Consider the following 9,679-nt stretch of genomic DNA (forward strand, 5'->3'; position numbering starts at 1 on the left):
TCGACCCCTCGACACCTCGATCCACGACCCCTAGACCCTCAACTCCTTTTCCCCTTGATCTTCGAGCCCTCGACCACTCAGCGACCCTCTTTTCCCTCGGCGACCCTCTTTTTCAACTTTTCCTACTTCCTTTTTCATCTTCTACTTCTACTTATTTTTTTCATACTTCCTTTTCTTCTTCTTGCTTCTTCTTCATTCTTTTCCTTCTTCCTCTTGTCTTCCTTTTCTTCTTTATTTTCCTTATTTTCCTTCTTCCTCTTGTCTTCTTTTTCTTCTTCAACTAATCAACCTAAATCAACTAATTAACCTAAATCAACTAAAATCTACTAACCTAAGATAAACTAAAATCTACTAACCTAAAATCAACTAAAATCTATTAACCTAAAATAAACTAAAATCTACCTTTTTCTTCTTTTCTTTTTTCTTCTTCTTTTTTCTATATTTTCTCCTCCTAGTCGTTTTAGGTCTTCTTTCTTTCTTTTATTTTCTTGTTCTTGGGCTTATATCTAACTAAGTAATTAACCTAAAGAAACTAACTAAGTAATTAACCTAAAAAAATAACAAACTAACTAATTAACCTATGTACAGTAGGGTAAAACAAGTAACTAATTAACCTAAAAACTAACTAACTAACTAATTAACCTAAATCAGAAAACAACAAAAAAGACAGAGAAAAAGGAAAAGGAAGACTCACCAGGGGGCGGAGCGGCGCCGGGCGACGGGCGGCCTGAGCGACGGGGCGCCGGGGCAGCGGGGGGTCGGGAGCGTGGAGCGGAGCAACGATGGGCGGCGAGGGCACAGGGCGGTTGGGGGTCGGGGGTGTAGGAGGTGGGGTCAGTGGGGGTCAGGATCGATGGCGGGGCACAAGGGCGGCACAGTCAGGGAGATAGAGAGAGGGGAGAGAGAGGAGTGGGGCGCGGGGCGACCGTTTTTAGTTAGGTTTAATTTCTTTGCCGTCTGCTAGCAGACGACAAAGAGCGTAGCTAGTGGGGTGGGGCCGAGGGGAAACATCCGTTAGCTTGGCTATTCTCTTTGCCATCTGCTAGCAGACGACAAAGAATCTTTGCCGTCGGCGAGCGGATGACAAATTAAGTGGCCGTTAGGTGGTTCTCATTAGTGGGCCACCTTCCCTCTTTGTCATCGGCTAGCAGACGGCAAAAGGGCTAGCTAACGGCAAACATCCTCTTTGTCGTCCGCTCTTTCTTTGCCGTCAGCTTTCTGTAAGCTGATGGTAAAGAAAGTCTTTGCCATCAGCTAGCGGACGACAAAGAGCTGGATGACGACAAAGATCCTGATTCAGTAGTGCTTGCTTCACTTAAATTAATTTGAGAGAAAGAAAAATTTATGCTCATGATCTTCACTTATATTTTTGAGCTTGTCAAAAGCAACATATGAAAATTAGTTCCAAAGTGATAGGTATCCAAGAAGGATATAATAAAACTTTCATGAAGATCATTGGACAAAATAAACTTGATTCTTAGTAATAGTTTTGAGATATGATGATGTGATATGTGAGTTATGTTGATGAGTAATTATGCTTTAGTAAGAATATTGGTGTTAAGGTTTGTGATTCCCTATGCAAGCACGAAAGTCAACAATTATGCAATGAAATTACATCCTACTTGTGGTGCATTATTCAGTGTTAATTATGCTTAATGCTCACTTATGAGATTATTCATTTCTTGGTTGGTCACTTCTCAATATTTTGCTAGCCTTCATTCCGCACTAAGTATGATCTCTACTTGTGCATCCAAAAACCTTTAAACAAGTTTTGCCACATGAGTCCACTATATCTACCTATATGCGGTATGCTTTTGCTGTTCTAAGCAAATTTGCATGTTTCATCTCTAATTTTCAAAATAAACTTCTCTTTTGTGTGTTCGTTTCGCTCGCGGAGCGGTGAGGGGTGGCCAATATTTTCCATGCTAGGTGTGTTATTCTCACGATGAGTGTTTATTCACTTGTCATTGCACGAGAGTAAGGCAAATGTATTAGGGATGCCCAATCCCGAAATGAAAAATGAATTTACTTTATGTTGTCAAATAATAAATTCCTTGGAAAGTGTTGGTATGGAGGGTAACCGTGGATACGGCTAGCCATGGAAAGTGAAAGTATGGTTGAAAAAGGAATAAACTTTATTTTCTGTTTGGGAACCGCCTATGATATATTTAGCATGGAAAGTGTTGGGAACTCTAAGTCGTTTTCGTTGGTGGGAAGGACACACCTCCCAAAATGATGTTATCTCTAAGTTTTTTGCTTTGAGCTTTGGCACCTCTACAAATCCCTACTTCCCTCCGCGAAGGGCCTTTCTTTTACTTCATGCAATTTTTATTTTTGAATTTGAGTCTCCATCTTCTCTTATAAAAGCACCAACTAGGAGGCACTATGATCGTACTTGAGAATTGGGTGTAGTTAATATTCTGCCAGCAAATGAGGACCCTATGCTCTTTGATGGCAACCCGCATCCTCTCCCTGGACACCTACAGTTTCATAACCATAACTGGGTTATGCCTGAATTTCCTGAAATTGGTTGGGATGAGTTACCTCCACCAGAGCATAACCATGAGCCGCATCACCAGGATGAGCCACACAATGTGCAGCAGGAGATGGTGGATGAAAATCAAGTTGTGGAGCAATCGCAGGAGTCCATGGTCCTGCAAGTTTCAAATGATTCAGTCAATAACATGCCAGTGGATGATTTTGTCATTGTTCAGCAACCTGGGGCTCCCTTGCAGCCTCCCCTGCATATTGGATAGGTGCTCATAGTCTTTGGGCCTATCCTGCCTCCAGACATGTTGTGGCAGCGCTCATTTCAGAAGATGATGCCCTCTCTCTGCTATTCTGAAATCCCAAAGCTCATGTTCATATCTGGATTTGGGTCTCTTCTACTTTCTAGCAAGTCTTGGGACGTTTCCTTTAATGGATATGATCTAAGCTTTGTTCTGCCACCTGTGCCTGCTTCTTCAAGTGTCAGTACTCGCCTGCTTTCTCCAGCAAAAAGGCCAGTTGCTCGGGCCTGTGTTTTGATGATATTTCTGAACCTGTAACTGAGTCTTTTGAGTTCACTGCTGCACCAAGGGTCACTCTGAAACGTGAACGCAAGAGAAAATCTGCAGCCTTGGTAGAGATCGAGGTCCGTCACAGTGCACGTCTCAGTGCCTTACGGGATGGCTACCGTTTGCCAAGTAGTGGCACCAGTAAATCTACTGGTCTGAATAGGTCTCCGCACACCCTGAAGAAACGCAAGACCAAGTCGGCTAGGTCTGATGAGGATGCTTCTGTGCCTCCACCAACTGCCATTGTTGACCTTTAGCGTATTGGGGCTCGTCTGCGCATTGCTCCAGAGAAGATCACTGCGGATAAGCTTGTTGCTAATCTAGCTCAACCTACCAGTAGCAACAGTTCTGATGATTGAGTGCATATGTCTACTTTTTGGTCCATGGCGTACCACTTTAAACGTCATCTATCTTTATTTATGTCTTTGTGTTTCGAACTCTGTCATTTTTCTTTGCTTAGCCGGTCTATGTGGATCATTGTGTGGTCTACTTTTGCTGCATCGTCTTATGGTTTGTAATGAATCAGACTGGGTTTAAAGAATGGAAGGTTCTATGTTGGAATGTGCGTGCCCTTAATTCTGAAGCACGACAGCTTGCTGTCAAACAGAAAATTGATGAAAGTGGTTGTTCAGTGGTTTGCCTACAAGAAACTAAGTGCATGCATATTGATCATAGGTTCATTAGAAAGTTCTGTCCTCGCCGTTTTGACAATTTGGCATATGTGCCTTCGGTTGGTGCATGAGCTGGTATGGTTGTTATTTGGAATTCTTCTTTTTTTGAGGGCAAGTTAATTGAGGCCAAACCTTTTGGTATTATTGTAGAGTTTCTTTCCAAACATACATCTAAAGTTTGGAAGCTAGTGACCATTTATGGCCCTTGTCAGAGTCCTGCACGTGATGAGTTTGTGCAGTGGTTATATAATCTAGACATTAATTGGGATGACAAATGGCTTCTTTTGGGAGATTTTAACTTTATGAGGTCACTTGAAAACCGTAACCTGCCTGGTGGTAATGTCAATGACATTTTTTTGTTTAATGAAATCATAGGTCACTTGGGTCTTGTTGAGCTGCCAATTAAGGGAAGGCAATTCACTTGGTCGAATATGCAATCTCAGCCCCTTCTTGAACAAATTGACTGGTTCTTCACCTCGGTTGCTTGGACCTCGGATCATCCAAATACTTTGGTCTTGCCTCTTGCGTGATCGACATCAGATCATGTTCCTTGTGTTGTCATAATTGCCACGGCCATTCCCAAGGCTAAAGTTTTTCGCTTCGAAAATTACTGGGTTGACTTACCTGGCTTTAATGAGTGTGTTGCACAGGTTTGGGGCAGCACGACGCGTAAATCTACAGCTGCTTTAACGATATCCGCTAAGTTCAAAGCGCTCAGACATGCATTAAAACAATGGCATTTAAAGCTCTCCACAGTTAAGGCGCTAATTTCTGATTGTAACAAAGTTATTCTGTACTTTGATGAGATGGAGGAGATCCGACCATTAAGTTGGCCTGAATTCAATTTTAGGCGAATAGTTAAGTTGCATCTGCAGGATATTCTGCACTGGCAATATGTTTATTGGAAACAACGCTGCACGATCAGAAGCATTAAGGTTGGGGAGGAAAATTCTAAATTTTTTCACGCTATGGCCACTGAAAGGTACCGAAGAAATGCGATTTCTTCAATCAAGAATTCGGCGGGTGAGGTGGTTTCTGATCACCAAATGTTGGCGGGCATGTTTTGGTCTGATTTCAATTAGCGTATGGGCCATGCAAAAGGAATACAAATGGGTTTTGATCTGCCCAATTTAATTCAGAGAGTTGATGGTCTGGAAGATTTATCTTTGCCGTTCACGGATTCTGAGGTTGATGCTGTAATTAAGAACATGCCGTGCGACCGTGCTCCGGGCCCTGATGGCTTTACAGGTCTGTTCTTAAAGAGGTGCTGGTCTATTCTCAAGGAGGATTTTATGCAACTTGTCAATGAATTTTATGAGGGGAGGTGTAATTTGGAATGCCTTAATAATTCCTTAATCACCTTGGTCCCCAAGAAGCTAAGTCCAGAAGTGGTTGGTGATTTCAAGCCGATATCCTTGACAAACACGTGTTTAAAGTTTCTGACTAAACTGCTAGCCAATCGACTACAAAAGGTGATTCTCAGATGTATACACCGCAACCAATACGGTTTTCTTCGTTGCCGCTCTATCCAAGATTGTCTAGCCTGGTGTTTCGAATATATTCATCAATGCAAAGCATCTAAACGACCCATCATCCTCCTCAAGCTTGATTTCACTAAGGCCTTTGATACAATTGAGAATGAGGCCATTCTCCAAATCCTACAATGCAAGGGTTTTGATGCTCGTTGGACTGGCTGGATTAATAGCATTTTGTCCATGGGTTCTTCTTTTGTTCTCTTAAATGGTGTGCCAGGTAATCATTTTGTTTGCAGATCTGGTGTATGCCAAGGAGACCCGCTATCTCCGCTATTATTTGTCATTGCGGTGGATTTGCTTCAGTCCGTAGTCAATGAGATGTGCTCGAGAAACATACTCACTTTACCAATCCCAACAAACTCCAATGACTACCCGATTGTAGAATATGCGGATGACACACTTATTATTTTGCCTGCGATTGATGACCAGCTGATCGCTTTCAAGGACATGCTCACCACCTTTGCAGCATCAACTGTTTTATGCGTCAACTTCAGTAAGTCATCTCTTATTCCAATCAATATGACTGATGAAGAGGGCGCTCGGGTCGCCAACCTACTAGGTTGTGATGTGGGATCTATGCCTTTCACATATCTAGGGCTACCTATGGGTACTTCCAGACCCACGATCTATGATTTGCTGCCACTTGTGGATCGTATTGAGCAAAGGCTGTCTGCTTCCTCCTGTTTGCTAAATCAAGGCAGTCGGCTGCAACTGCTACAGTCTATACTTTGTTCAATGCCAATCTATTTCCTATGCACATTATCTCTCCCTAAGGGCATCTTGCAACAGATTGAGAGAATCATGCGTCAATGTCTGTGGAGAGGCAACACAGATAATCCTCGACAATCCTTAGCTGCATGGGATCGGGTCTGCAGACCTAAGGAGTGTGGTGGTTTGGGTGTGCTTAATTTGTGTCTCCAAAATAAAACCTTGTTACTTAAGCATCTCTTCAAGTTTTTTAACAGATTGGACATGCCTTGGGTCACATTAATTTGGGACACTTATTATGCTGCTTCACCGCCACAGGTCACACAGAGTTGTGGCTCTTTTTGGTGGAGGGATGTCATGAGCTTGTACACCAACTTCTGCAAGTTAGCCGTCCCACAAGTGCATGCTGGCAACACGGTGGTATTTTGGCTTGATCGCTGGCAGCTGGGTAATAATGTGGTCCTTTTGTGCGAGCAATTCCCTAGGCTTCATTCTTTTGTCATTGATGACACAATCACAGTCAGAGAGTTTTTGGAGCTTCCAGAGATCTCGGAGCACTTCCATCTGCCTCTGTCGCAAGAAGCATATACTGAACTAACTCAGCTTCAAGAATTGCTCACTTTAGTCAACTTGAATGAGGAGGGTAAGGACATATGGAAGTGGCCATCCAAATCTGGGGAGTTTAAATCAAAGATATATTATGAGTCTTGCTTCTTCCATTTGGTGGTCGATCCCATCTTCAAATGGATTTGGAAGTGTGCTTGCACGCTAAAGTTTAAAGTGTTTGGATGGCTTCTTTTAATGGACCGTTTAAACACTAGGGATATGATGCAACGTAGGAACTGGATCATCCAGGATGATACGTGTGTTCTTTGCCTCTCTGCTACACATGAGGATCGTGCCCATCTTTTCTTTGCTTGCAACTTCAGCCAGAGGGTTTGGAATTACCTTGGGATTTCTTGGAATGCTCAACGCAACCAGAATACATATGACATGGCTCTTGCTGCTAGGAGGGATTTTGGTTATCCTTTCTTCACTGAGGTGGTGTTTACTGCTACTTGGAACATCTAGACTCAATGGAATGGGAAAATCTTTAGAAATGAGAGACCTACCTTCATTTCTTGGAGGAGGAACTTCATACATGATATTTCCTTATTAGCTCATAGAATCAAATGTAAATATAAGGATAGCCTAGTCTCCTGGATAGCCTCTCTCTCATAGATCTCTTGTAAGTATTTCTTTTCTTTGCTTTCTGGTCCTCTGTAATTATGTAGACCTATTATTTTTCTAATAAAGCACTGTGAGGCTGTTGCCTTGCAGTACATAGTCAAAAAAAATATGCGAGCGTGTTTCATGAATGGATCAATGATTGAGCATGATGGCCTGGGTATAGCTTATTTTAGCGTTGATATTTTGAAAGACATGATTGCTTGTTGATATGCTTGAGTATTTAAGATATCATGTCAAAACTAGACTATTGCTTTGAATAGTATAAAAGTCCAAATGTCCATGCTATAAAGAAAACAAATATGATATGACATGATAGGCATCATTCCACATCAATAATTCTATTTTTACCACTTACATACTCGAGGACGAGTAGGAGTTAAGCTTGGGGATGCTGATACGTCTCCAACGCATCGATAATTTTTGATTCTTCCATGTTGTTATATTATCAATCTTGGATGTTTTATAATCATTTTATATCATTTTTTCGTACTAACCTATTGACATAGTGCCAAGTGCCAGTTGCTGTTCTTGCATGTTTTTTATATCACAGAAAATCAATACCAAACGGATTCCAAATGCAACGAAACTTTACGGAGATTTTTTATGAACCAGAAGACACCTAATGGGCCAAGGCTGCGCCTGGGGGTGCTCTGAGGAGAGCAAAACCCACCAGGGCGCGCCAGGAGGCCCAGGCACGCCCTGGTGGGTTGTGCCCACCTCGGGTGCCCCCCGGACCGCCTCTTTGCTCTATAAATACCCCAATATTCCAGAAAACCTAGGGGAGTTGACAAAAATCAATTCCAGCTGCCGCAGAGTCCAGAACCACCAGAACTAATCTAGACACCATCACGGATGGGGTTCACCACCTCCATTGGCGCCTCTCCGATGATGCATGAGTAATTCTTTGTGGACCTTCAGTTCCGTAGTTAGTAGCTAGATGGCTTCCTCTCTATTGTCTGATTCTCAATACAATGGTCTCTTGGAGATCCATATGATGTAACTCTTTTACGGTGTGTTTGTTGTGATCGGATGAACTTTGAGTTTATGATCAGATATATCTTTTTATATTCATGAAAGTATTTGAGTTTCTTTGATCTCTTTTATGCATGATTGCTTATAGCCTCGTATTTCTTCTCCGATATTTGGGTTTTGTTTGGCCAACTTGATCTATTTATATTTCAATGGGAAGTGGTGCTTCGTAGTGGGTTCGATCTTATGGTGCTTGATCCCAGTGACAGAAGGGGAACCGACACGTATGTATTGTTGCTACTAAGGATAAAATGATGGGGTCTACCTCTACATAGATAGATCTTGTCTACATCATGTCACTGTTCTTATTGCATTACTCCATTTCTCCATGAACTTAATACACTAGATGCATGCTGGATAGTGGTCGATGTGTGGAGTAATAGTAGTAGATGCAAGCAGGATTCGGTCTACTAATCTTGGACATGATGCCTATGTAATGATCATTGCCTGGATATCGTCATGAGTATTTGAAGTTCTATCAATTGCCCGACAGTAAATTTTTTACCCACCATTTGCTATTTTTCTCGAGATAAGCCACTAGTGAAACCTACAGCCCCCGGGTCTCCTTTTCATATTATTGGCATTTGCGATCTATTTTCCTTTGCTTTTATTTTCAGATCTATTAAACCAAAAATACAAAAATACCTTGCTGCAATTTATTTTATTTGGTGTTCAATCTATCAATATTTACAACTCTCTCACGTCCGTTTGCCAATTTCTGGCACCGCTACCCAAAAGGGATTGACAACCCCTTTTACACGTCGGGTTGCGAGTAGTTGTTATTTGTGTGTAGGTGCTGTTTACGTTGTGTTGCTTGGTTCTCCTACTGGTTCGATAACCTTGGTTTCACATCTAAGGGAAATACCTACCGCCGCTTTGCTGCATCATCCCTTCCTCTTTGGGGAAATACCGACGTAGCTTCAAGCGACATCAGGTACTGATGACCCAAAAGTATAGGGTTTAATCATAGTTCTTTCGATAAGAGTGTCAAACCCAATGAGGAGCAGAAGGAATCGATAAGCGGTTTTCAGCAAGGTATTCTCTGCAAGTGATGTAAGATAGTTTGATAGCAAGGTAATCAACAACAAGTGACAAGTAATGAAAGTAACAAGGTGCAACAAGGTGGACCAATCCTTATTATTGCTAAGGACAAACTAGAGGTACCACCTATAGTGATTTAAGCATTCTCAAGGACACAACAAAATTTGTCAAGTTACTTTCACCACAATTCATTGACTCATGTTCACTATTTTGATAAGTTGTTATGTGGGTGGACCAAAACTAAAGTGTTGTTCTTGCTTGAAGAAACAACCTACTTATGATTATCCCTCCATGGAAGCATTCACAAATACAAGAGAACAATTAGGATAAATCTAACCATAGCATGAAATATATGGATCCAAAACAACCCCTTAAAACTCATCAATTGGGGTTTCGGTTTCAATCATTC

Source organism: Triticum dicoccoides, chromosome 3A (genome assembly GCF_002162155.2).
Source record: "Triticum dicoccoides isolate Atlit2015 ecotype Zavitan chromosome 3A, WEW_v2.0, whole genome shotgun sequence".
NCBI classification, from domain to species: domain Eukaryota; kingdom Viridiplantae; phylum Streptophyta; class Magnoliopsida; order Poales; family Poaceae; genus Triticum; species Triticum dicoccoides.